Consider the following 11,143-nt stretch of genomic DNA (forward strand, 5'->3'; position numbering starts at 1 on the left):
GGGAAAGAAAGGATCTATTTTGCTGAGGTTGCTCTTTGTTTCAGTGATACAGCCAAGAAGTCTAACTGAATCACCATGAATGAAGGAGGCCAAAGAATCTCTACTTTTCTTCTCTATGAATTCCCACATATCTATGGAAATGCAACCTAAAGCATGCTTCTTTTTGAGGTGTTTATTTACTTTAACATTCTGTCAAAAAACAGCTGTTACTGAACATGATTTTTGAAGTGCTTTATGCTAAAAACATCTTGATCAGCTATGGAAATGAAGTAGATGCTATGTTGAAAAATATCTCGTGTCAATAAAAAAGTAATAAAACTTGTGGTGACAAGGTCTTTGAAAAATAGGTGTCCATTCTTTGCTCTTCTTACTAACAGATGAAATACAACATCTAGATCTCTGCTTTCTGTCTCTCCCAACTTTTCTTCAAAACTTCTTTGAACTTTACATTCATTCTCCAAGAATATTTTTAACATTTCCCTTCCAATAAATAAATAAATAAATAAAATTAATTGCAGAATGAAGGAAAAAAAGCAGGGTTGCATTGTATTGCTGGGCAGGAGAGACAGGGACTGCCTGTCTGAAAGGGAGTAATCAATGGCTTGCCATTGAACTGGTAGCTGGTAACAAGCAGTGCACATGAGAGGTCAATAGTGAGGCTGATGTTCAATACAGTCATTGACATCCTGGATGATAAGACAGAGTAGTTCCTCAGCAAATTTAAAGGTGACACTAAATTAGGCAGAGTGGTTGACATGCTGAATGTCAGTGTTTCAACTCAAAGTGACCTTGAAAAACTTGCTAATTGAATAAAAAAAAACCTTCCTGTAGATCAACAAGGAAAAGGGCAAAGTTCTGGGGTGGGAGAATCCCATACAACAGTACAGCATGGGAACTGAGTGGCTATGAGAACTCTGCAGAAAAAGACTTCGGGCACACGACACACCAAAACTGAATCAACACTGGGGCCTCATTGCAAAGAGGCTGACTGCCTACAGGTTGCACCAAGAGCAATGTGGCTTGTAGATCAAGTGAATTTTTTATTCTCCTCTGCTCAGCAGTGGTGAGGAAGCATCTGAAATACTGTGTCCACCTATATACTCTTCCCAGTTCAACAGGGGAATGCTGAGAAATTAGAGAGGGTTCAGAAGATGGCTACCAGGGTGGTCAAAGGCCCAGAGCACATGACATAGAAGGAGATGGTGAGGTTTTTTAGCCCAGAATAGGAGAGGCTAAGGAGTGATCTGAGTGTTCGCAGTGCTGGCAGACAATACAACAAGGGCCAGTTGCATCTTCAGAAGTTACACATTTTGGGGAAGAAACTCACCAAGAGAGCATTGCAGCTCAAAGAAGCTATTGAATCTCAATCTCTGGAGGTTTTCAAGATTTGGCTAGGTAATGCCATGGCTGACCTGGCTGCAGTGCTGGCAACAGTGCCACTTTGAATAGGAGCCTGGATTAGATGAGCTCCAGAGGTCCCTTCCTGTTAAAGTATCTGTGATTTGTTAATCGCTGCAACATAGATGTGCTTGGCATGCAGTATATTTAATCTATAAACTATTCAGCCTCAGGAAGAAGAGCCAAAAAACAGCATTTAGAGAAACAAGTAATGTTCTCACTATTTAACTGTCACTTGGGAGTGGCACAGAGAAAAAAGTGGGACTGAAGGGAAAAGAAGAGGGAAAGAAGATTCAGACTGAATGAGTAGAAAGGATGGAAATCTCTAGGATCAGAAACAGGGAAACAAGATAGGAAAACAAGGCAGAAGATGAGAAGAGAAGCCAGACGGAAGATTTGGAACTGCTGATAGAAGCAGATGGAGGGAAGCCTCTAGAGGTTCATCCTGCTCATGAGCACGCAGGCTAGGATAAGCAGCATAAAAGGGAAAGGCAGGACCTTCTAGTTTAAGGCAGAAAAGTAAAACAAAGGACAAGCAGGGCAGAAAGGTAAGTGGCAATTACTTTTTGGCAGTAATTAGAGCTACAAAGATGATTAAGGGAGTGGAACATCTCCCTTATGAGGAGAGGCTGAGGGAGCTGGGTCTCTTTAGCTTGGAGAAAAGGAGACTGAGGGGTGACCTCATCAATGTTTACAAATATGTAAGGGGTGAGTGTCAGGGAGATGGAGTTAGGCTTTTCTCAGTGATGACCAGTGATAGGACAAGGGATAATGGGTGCAAATTGAAGCATAGGAGGTTCAAGGTGAACATCCGAAAAATTTTTTTACTGTGAGAGTGACAGAGCACTGGAACAGGCTACCCAGGGAGGTTGTGGAGTCTCCTTCTCTAGAGACATTCAAAACCCACCCGGATGCGTTCCTGTGTGATGTACTCTAGGTGACCCTGCTCTGGCAGGGGGGGTTGGACTAGATGATCTTTCGAGGTCCCTTCCAACCACTAGGATTCTATGATTTTATGAAAAGACTTTCTACCTAAAGCTAACACATATCCTGACATAGCCCTTAGGAGAGTTCAGGATTCCCAAGTTTCACTTATCTGCTGTGAGCAAGGATTTGTGTGAAGTAAAGTAGCTAACTTGGAGAGTGACAACCTGTGACTGATTTTCAGAGGATCAACTGGTTTAAGAGATTGCCTGGCATAAGACACAGATGGAAGTTGATGTTTAAAGACAAGATTTGTTTGTTCACCTTAAATACTATGGTGGTCATGATCAATGAATCAAAAGCCTTTAAAATAGATCAAAACAAACAAACAAAAACCCAAAAGAAACCAACACATAATTAATGTGTCAAAAACAGATATTGAAAAACAATTTTTTATATTTTGTCAGTAATGTAAATCAACAGACACTGATGCAGAATTAATTAAGAGCTACTATGGACTCCTAAATTACTTCTTCCCAAACTCCTAATTGATCAATCAGAATTTCTAAGTAAGTTAATCAAAAAGAAATAATTTATTTTGGCTATTAAAATCATGACTGTAGGAAAGACCACAGGTTCTCATCTTTCCCAATGAATGCCTTGCATATAAGACAGCCCAATTTAACTCAGCAATAAAGATTTTGGAATGCATATTCTACCTAAATCTATGTATGGGACTGAATTTTTTAGTTCTAAAAGAAGGTTGACTTAATAAATTTGGCAAACTAGTAGCTTTTTAGTGTGATCTCACTAAATATAATTTTAGAGTGTATATTTCAAAAGAGAGTAAGGTTTGCAGAAGATAAGCATCACTTCTTTCCATTAAAGAGCTTGAAGTCACATACAAAGTCAATAAACTTAAGCTTGTCAATTTGCTTTTAACAAGATTTAAGTACTGTTGAGAAATGTACCACAAAATGTCCCCAAAAATGCCTCTGCTGTTCTCAAGAGTGTTACTGTATTGTAAAGGTCTTTGACAATATGGTGCTGGAGACCTGTGTTGAAAAAAAACCTATAAATTTGGCTTTTCATTTTCTTTCAGTTGGATTTATCCAGCCTCACAGGAATTCCAGAAACAGGGCATCGTATCTGTGACTTTTTTTTTTCATCGTCTTTTCTGTCTCCTGTGTCCTTGAGTTGATATTACAGTCTAAAAGCTTCTATAGAAACTACAGAAAGGGTAAGACACACAAAGGCATGAATTAAGATCAGATGAGCTCTCATGTGTACAGTGACTTCCAATTTATTTTAATTCTTTAATTTTCAGCTGGCTTTCAGAGTGTCCCAACATAGCTTAGAGCAGCTATTTGTCTTCTCTTCCTCTTGTTCAACAAGAATTTTAGCCTAGTAACAGATTTCCAGTTTGAAATTTCTTCATTAACTCTGAATTAAGAAATGCTAAACTTTTTCTAATTTAAGAACTCATTTAATTTTAACATTTCAGCCCCAAACAACAACAACTGTTTACAACCACATCTTTACACTTAAGTTTTGAAAACCTGAGACATGCAAAACAGCTGCTCTTGTGAGCTGCAGCAGGCATTCAAATGAGACTCAGGGCCGTATATTCCTTGCAGTTTTGGCTCCAACTCAAAAGTACATCTACAGAAATAGATCCTTCTTCTGGAGGATCAGATATTAATTCAACCAAAATATGCTGAGATGAGCTGACATTCAGTGTGGATCTAAAATGGCATTAACTTTTCTGAAAACAAATGTTTCATTGCCAATTCAAACAATTAGCACTGTCTGGCTCTAAATGCTGCCCTTTTTCTCCCTTTCTCTCCTTTCACCATATGTACTTTTGTTATTTCAGGTTGATCTAACATCTTGTCAGTTTAAAAAACTTGGTAGAAAATTTAAGAGAAGAGCAGGATAGGGATTGTTTTTACTGCCCAGTCTTCTTCTGATACGTGCTACTGTACATTTGTCCATAATTAGCATTTATATCACACTTCCTTCAAAATAGTAAGTTATATAGGTATTATTGAAAAATAAAAAGAGAAGCAAAGGCTTCCATAGCACAAATGCAGTTAAATAGCACAAAGGCCTTTGCATCTATTATTATTTTTAGATTCTCCCTTTCTCGTGCCTTTCAATGTCTGGTACAAAAGAACCAGAAGAAGTGGCACTGGCAGCACATTATTATCTCATTCTGGGTTTGCTCCAATGCAGGTTGGCAAGACAGGGAACTTTTATTATCTCACTTAGAGACTGTAAAGAGAACATCTGTCTTATACACACAAAACCCATCAGTGCTCCCTGCCTGAAGAGAGAGTCTGTGATAATTGACAACTTTTCGAACTCATCAGATTGCTTATGATTTTGCTGCCATCTGATGTATTCTCACAAAGGGAACTTCTTATCTGCCTCTCCAGAAGTTAAAAGACTAACCAACTTATCTCAGCAGTGATTCTTTTGATTCCACTTCCCAGTTTTGTTTTGTTTTTTCCCCTTGTTCCTCCTGCATTTTAACAGTCTTTGAAAGAATGCTAATTGTTGGCTCTCAAATTCTCTGTTTGTGTACTTGCAATTTCTGTACTGATTCATTCCTTTTTTATATTATAGCCATGTATGCTTTTTGAAAGCAAACAGAGCTGGTAATATATATCATATATTTGTGGACAAATATTCAATCCTAAAGAGAATTTTGCAGAATGAAAACTATGCACTTGCAGCTGCACAGTTTCTCTAACTTTCTGCATTTGTGGCAACAGGTTTTCAACACTATTTCTGTGTCCTCTACTAACAAATGCTAAGAAATACTGAAAACATAAATTTGAGTATCCTCTTAGACTAAAAAATTGAATATCTGCAGCTTTTTTTTTATTCACGGATCCAATTCCTAATAGATACTAATAAAACAGAAAGACCTTCATGTAATTTTGAAAGTTGCAAGTCCTCTGTATATGAGCTCTAACATTCCCTGCAACATATGGGTCAAGTCAGGAAAAATTCATTAATTTCATTTGAACTTATCCTGATATTGATCATCTGAAGATTTGGCTCAATAACTGCATCCCTATGGGCTGTAATCATGTGAACCACAACAAATCAGGCTTTAACAAAGACATATATTCAGACATAAGTACTACATGCTGTTTTAGCCACCAAGCAGACACCTCTCAACAGCAGTGCCAATTAAGCAGCAATGTAAACCTTACTACATGAATTAAACATGAGAATTTACAAAAGACCTCCAGCAAGATCCCTGTATCTCTCAGAGTGGCTTTTTGAAAGAGCAGTGGAGAATATAATACTTTTGGATGCTTCCCAGAATGTCTTCAAGTCAACAAATCCTCTTTTCATCAGAGTTATTTGGATTGCAAAGATCCCCCCAAAAAGGAGGAGTCGACGCAGACTGCCTTTTGTTCAGCATTTCCTTCTGGCACTGCTGCTTTTCTGGAAAGGCTGACACAGCTGGTCACATAAGGTAAAACCACATTTCCCCCTTTAAGTTCCTATCCAGATCCATCATTCCTTCATAAAGCTGTATTATTATCCCAGCGAGGGGCCCTTCTGCAGAGAAGCCAGGGCCTGTGTGTGCTTTTTTTGCTCTCTCCAGTGAGACAAGTACCATCTAGCAGGGTTTAACTCTACCATTTTCGTTGAGAACCTGTAATTATCTTCCAAAGGCAACACTTCAGATTGTTTAACTGATGAAAGGCCAAAGACTCTCAATGGCACAAAGTGACAAATCACAGACAGCTAGGGGAGTATCTCGTCAGCGTCGATTCACATAAAGACACAGCATTTAATGACGTTTGCACAGTACTGCAGCTCAGTGCCCTTCTGCAACTCAGGCTCTGTAAAAGTATTTCACTTACTTAATCAGTTCTCCTCTACTCTCTCTTTTAAAATACAGCTAAACGTCCCAGGTAAGTCTGATTATTTGTTCAAATATGTTATAACTATGTGATATCTGTGTCATCTATCTGGACTTCTGGAAGGCCTTTAACATTCCCCTCCCCCAACATACTTCTCTCTGAGGAGATATGAGTTTGATGGATGGACTGTTTGGTGGATGAGGAATTGGTTGGATAGCCACATCCAGAGGGCAGTTGTCAATGGCACAATGTCCAGTTGAGTATCAGTGGCAAGTGGTGTCTCTCAGGGGTCTGTTTTGGGACCAGTGCTATTTAGTATCTTCATCAATGACACAGACAGTGGGATCGAGTGCACTCTCAGCAAGTTTGCAGATGACAGAAAGCAGAGTGGTAGTTAGCACGCCTGAAAGAAGGGAGGACATCCTCCCCAGAAGGACCTGGACAAGCTCAAGAACTAGGCCTGTGGGAACCTCATGAGGTTCAGCAAGGCCTAATGCAAGGTCCTGCACATGGGCTGGGGCAAACCCTAGTTATCAATACAGGCTGTGGAGGTGGTGAAACACTGGAACAAGTTGTCCACAAAGGTGGCATATGCCCCTTTTCCTGGAAACAAATATTCAAGTTCAGGCTGGACAGGGCCTGGAGCAACCTGATCTAGTTGAAGATGTCCCTGCTTACTGAGAGAGGTTGGACTACATGACCTTTAAACGTCCCTCTAACCCAAACTGTTCTATGGTTCTATTATAAAATGGGGTTTGCCCTGAAATTGTTGCTTCAGCAGCGACATAGTATTTTACACACTGTAATTTCCTCAGATGGCATCTAATCAGACTGCAAACATGGACCAAAGTAATATAGTGTGTTTAGAAGATACAAAATGAGAACTTGATTAACAGTGTACTGCTTATGCAAACCAGACACATTTTTTAATAGGTGTTACCTTGACAAAACCTCAGCTCCCATACCCATGGCAACAGATCTCGTATTTTACCCTTGATAAAGTAGGCATAATAATAACTCATACTGATTCCATTAAAAACCAGTACCCAACAGCCAAGGCAAGTTTCCATAGTCCTAAACAAATAAAACATTACTTTCTAGCCCTGATAATCATCCGTGTTCACATAAACCCTCATGAGGGGTCCTAGTACACAAAGACTTAAACTTACTGTCTAATCTGTACTGTTCCTATGACTTCCCCTGTGTGTACAAAAAGAAAACCAGCAGAACCTAGGGTTAGTTCCTAAACTTCTGTGCTGAAGTAGTGCCACAACAATACTTTTCCTCTCTCTCTGATTTACAGAGGAAATCTCTGTTAGCAGAGGAGAGAATGGAAAAAGGGAGAAGGAAACAAACAGGAAAGGTGAGATTCATCTGACCAGGGGTCTACACCTGAGGTAGTCCAGACTTTATCTCATCTACAGGTAGGTATCTAAACTAGACTAAACAAATCATGCTCTAGAAAAGGCTATTTCTGTCCATTACTTGAAAAGTTTGTGTAGACAACTAGTTTGCATGCTGACATCTGTATCACAGAAACTGCAATTTCTTTACAAGAAAGTGTGATCAAACAGTCCTCAGGAGATGAGGCTTTGCATTGGCATACGTGGCCCAAACCCTGAATCCTAGCAAGAAAGGTTATTCAGCTAGTCATAAGGAAAAGACTGAAGTACAAATCCCACTATGTGGGCATTAAACAGGCATTATAACACCATATACAGAAGACATTCATGTTCAAAAAAATATCCTTACTGTTCAGTGAAACAAATTATATCTAGTTATGGAAGTTCCACTTACTTGTTCAGCCTGACATGCAAAGTAATGTCTTCTTTCACAAAATTCAAGAAAATCAACATTTCGGAAACCATTTCTGTAAATACTAAGGGTAAATTGGACACAAGCCTCATTAGATTTTTCACTGACAACTTTTGGTGATTGTGCCTTATAATAATGTTAACATATTTATGTGTTTCAGCTCTGAACCAAGCAAGACATTTTGTTTTCCTGAATTCAGAAAAAAAATGAATGCAAGAAACAAGCAGGTGTAATTATGTTTTCTTATAACACAGCCTCCCTTGAGGGACCAATATGCCCACTGTTATGAAATATCAAATCACAGTAAGACTTATCCGTAAGAACTGAAGCCTTACAGCATCAGTCCTTGCGTCAGAAATCAATAAAAGACTATGATATTTAATATTTTATTGCTTTTTCTAGTAGTGACTTTCTCAGCTTTGAATGAGTTACTAGCTTTTGGTAAATCACAAAATCCAGATAAGCCAAGACAGGATTTTAAGCAATATTTTAGTCTCTTTTACCACAGCCTTCGTATAAACGGTAGTCAAGAGGAGTTTATCAAGGTCCTGCCTAGTAGATGGCAAACCAGGCTTCCAATTCCTTAGCAGTTATTACCTCTTCAAATTATGCTCCTTTTTCAAAATACATATACTGAAAGAAGAAGCCTGCTGGATGTCTGATGTCTTTTGCTAAAGGGGTCAAACACTAATTAATGTGCTATATGCTTATTCACTGTTAAAGTCACTGAGATTTACTGTTCTACCAATTAAGTACTGCTATGCCACTTATTTTGTCTCTTCATGACAAATACAGGTCTTGGTCTGTATTCAGAATATATTCATTTAAATTTATTTAGTTCTGTCAAATTATGGTGGACTAAGTATAAAATCCAAAACCTAGTGTATAAAACTGAGTTTCTTCAACTTCTAACTGAGAAACACCAATACAGATAATATCTACCAACAGAAAACACATAATTTCTGGCTTCTTCCATCCTCCACCATGAAAACTACATCAATCAAGTCAATCAGCATGATATATGTCCCCTTGTCTTTCTGATGTGCGAAGCTCATTAGGGTGCCAGTTTGTCAAAACCAGATCTCGCACTGTTCACTGTTGCTGTTCACACTTCCTGTTCTGCAGTCTTCAGAAATCCCTTGGTTGCTAATCTGCCAGTAGACCATCACCAAGTCATCTCCCCCCTACCACAACAGAAATTACTTTGTGGTCTGTTCTCACCCATCTCACTAATATTTATGGACACAGCCCTGAGTCTGCTTCTTCCAGGCTCAGGATTCCAAATCTAGCCATAAAATCTTTATACCAGTAATTAAAAGATAATAAAGAATCATTTACTGATCAGTTATAAAAGACAGAACACAAGAATCAAGAGAATTCTGCACATGGACAAAACAATCAATTTCTACTGTGTTTCCTTTTTCTTTCATATTTTTGGACTAGTCTATTTCAAGTCTCATTTTGCTCTCCGAGCACACAAATTAACTGTTGCCTCTACTTAAATCCAACTCTGCTGTATATCTCCTTGTGTACTTTCTTCTTTATTTTCAGTCCATGTTTTTGGCTTCTCTTTTGTATATATATCTTCTCTCCCTTTATAACAGTTTGCAGGCCCCTGAGAAAAATTTTAATTTTATTTAAATTGGCATTGATATATAAAACCATTCTTGTGTAAGGACCAGGTAGTCTGTCATTCTGCCACAGGTTTCTCTATTTACTAAGCTTTCATGTTAACAAAAATAAATCCCTTGTGTGACTTTTATTTTTTAAAAAAGACTACAGGTTAAATCCCTCTATAGAACAAAAGACAACAGCATTACATTTTTCTGTATTTTCTTTAATTAGTATCTTACTGTTGTTTCAATTGCCTGGATGCACTTCATCCTTTTAATGATAATGCTGCTTCTTGACTCCCATGAACAGAAGGGAAAAAAATTACCTGAAGGTAATTCCTGTTTTAGTAAAGGCCCGTTTTTTTCCTCAGAACCTAGATCTTTGCCTCAATTAAGCAACATTCAAGGTTTTCACTTTTATATCAGATCATGAAAAGTAAACACAAATTGCTGCAGTGATAACAGCTTTCGGGTTTTTTAATCAATTAGATGCTTGTTGTATTAAGGGCTTTCAGAAACAGAAATAATTCAATGTCATTTTCAGCAGTAGTGAAAACTGTTGCTCCTCCTCCACAATACATAATTTTATAAGCTAATGCTAGACATAGAAGAAAAAAATAATAATAACCCATGTCCACATTTAGGGGAACATCAAATTTCTCCTCTATTCCATAAAAAAAATAATAAAAAAAAATCCAAATTACAGCATTAAATTCATTTCTCCCCATATCCACTCTCTGAAGTTATTTTGAGCAATCTGAAAAATACAAATGGTGTAGGGCAGAAATACAATCCTCAGGCTGGAGAATATCCATTTGTGTGATAACAGAGTCAGGAGAGAAGAAAAAAAACACACACTCCAAAAAAAAAAACAAAACAGAGGAGAAAAATAAAAACAGAGAGGAAAACAACAGGGAAAAAACCAGCTAGAAATACTTGCTTTACTCTGGTTTTGAACACAGAGATCAATCCTACCTCCCCTCTCTCCAACAGGTATGACATGATGGCCCTCAGGCTAATTTGGGGTGGTCTGACCGATCTACAGGTGTCCCAGCACAGCACATCCAACTCACAGGGAAGTACAGGGAGAAGGACAAACACATCCAAATGTTAGATAATTTACAACTCATTTGCTACTTATTAAAACTGTCCTTTACACATTGTTTTTTTCTTTTTCACTAAAATACTGCCTTCATCTAAGGACGCTCACGATTACCATGGACACCGCTTTTTTGGCTTCCAGAACATGGCCCCAATTTCAACTGCCCAGGATCTGACAAGCAATTAGCGCATGGTGGTGCAGCCTTCTCCAGTCTCCTTTTCTCTGCCATGGCTAGATGACCCATGGTACATTTAAAGAGTCTGATCTGCAATTAGCTAACTTCCTACCATGCAGGGAGCTCCAGACAGAATTTACTTTTTTGTTTTTTATTCCCCCCCCTTAAATAAGTTGTGGTTCTTCCTGTGGTTGCCCCATGGATGTTTTCATTCCTTCCCATTCAAATA

General features: G+C 38.4%; 1 protein-coding gene across 1 annotated transcript in view; it reads right to left on the minus strand.

Annotated features, from left to right (window-relative positions):
- LOC104391927 (voltage-dependent calcium channel subunit alpha-2/delta-1-like) overlaps window positions 1-11,143 on the minus strand; it is a gene marked incomplete at its 3' end in the record, with an annotated part of 226,228 nt that overhangs the window by 120,413 nt on the left and 94,672 nt on the right. The gene's annotated exons all lie outside the window — the stretch shown is intronic.

This window comes from Chaetura pelagica, unplaced genomic scaffold (genome assembly GCF_000747805.2).
Source record: "Chaetura pelagica isolate M959 unplaced genomic scaffold, ChaPel_1.0 scaffold66, whole genome shotgun sequence".
NCBI lineage: Eukaryota > Metazoa > Chordata > Aves > Apodiformes > Apodidae > Chaetura > Chaetura pelagica.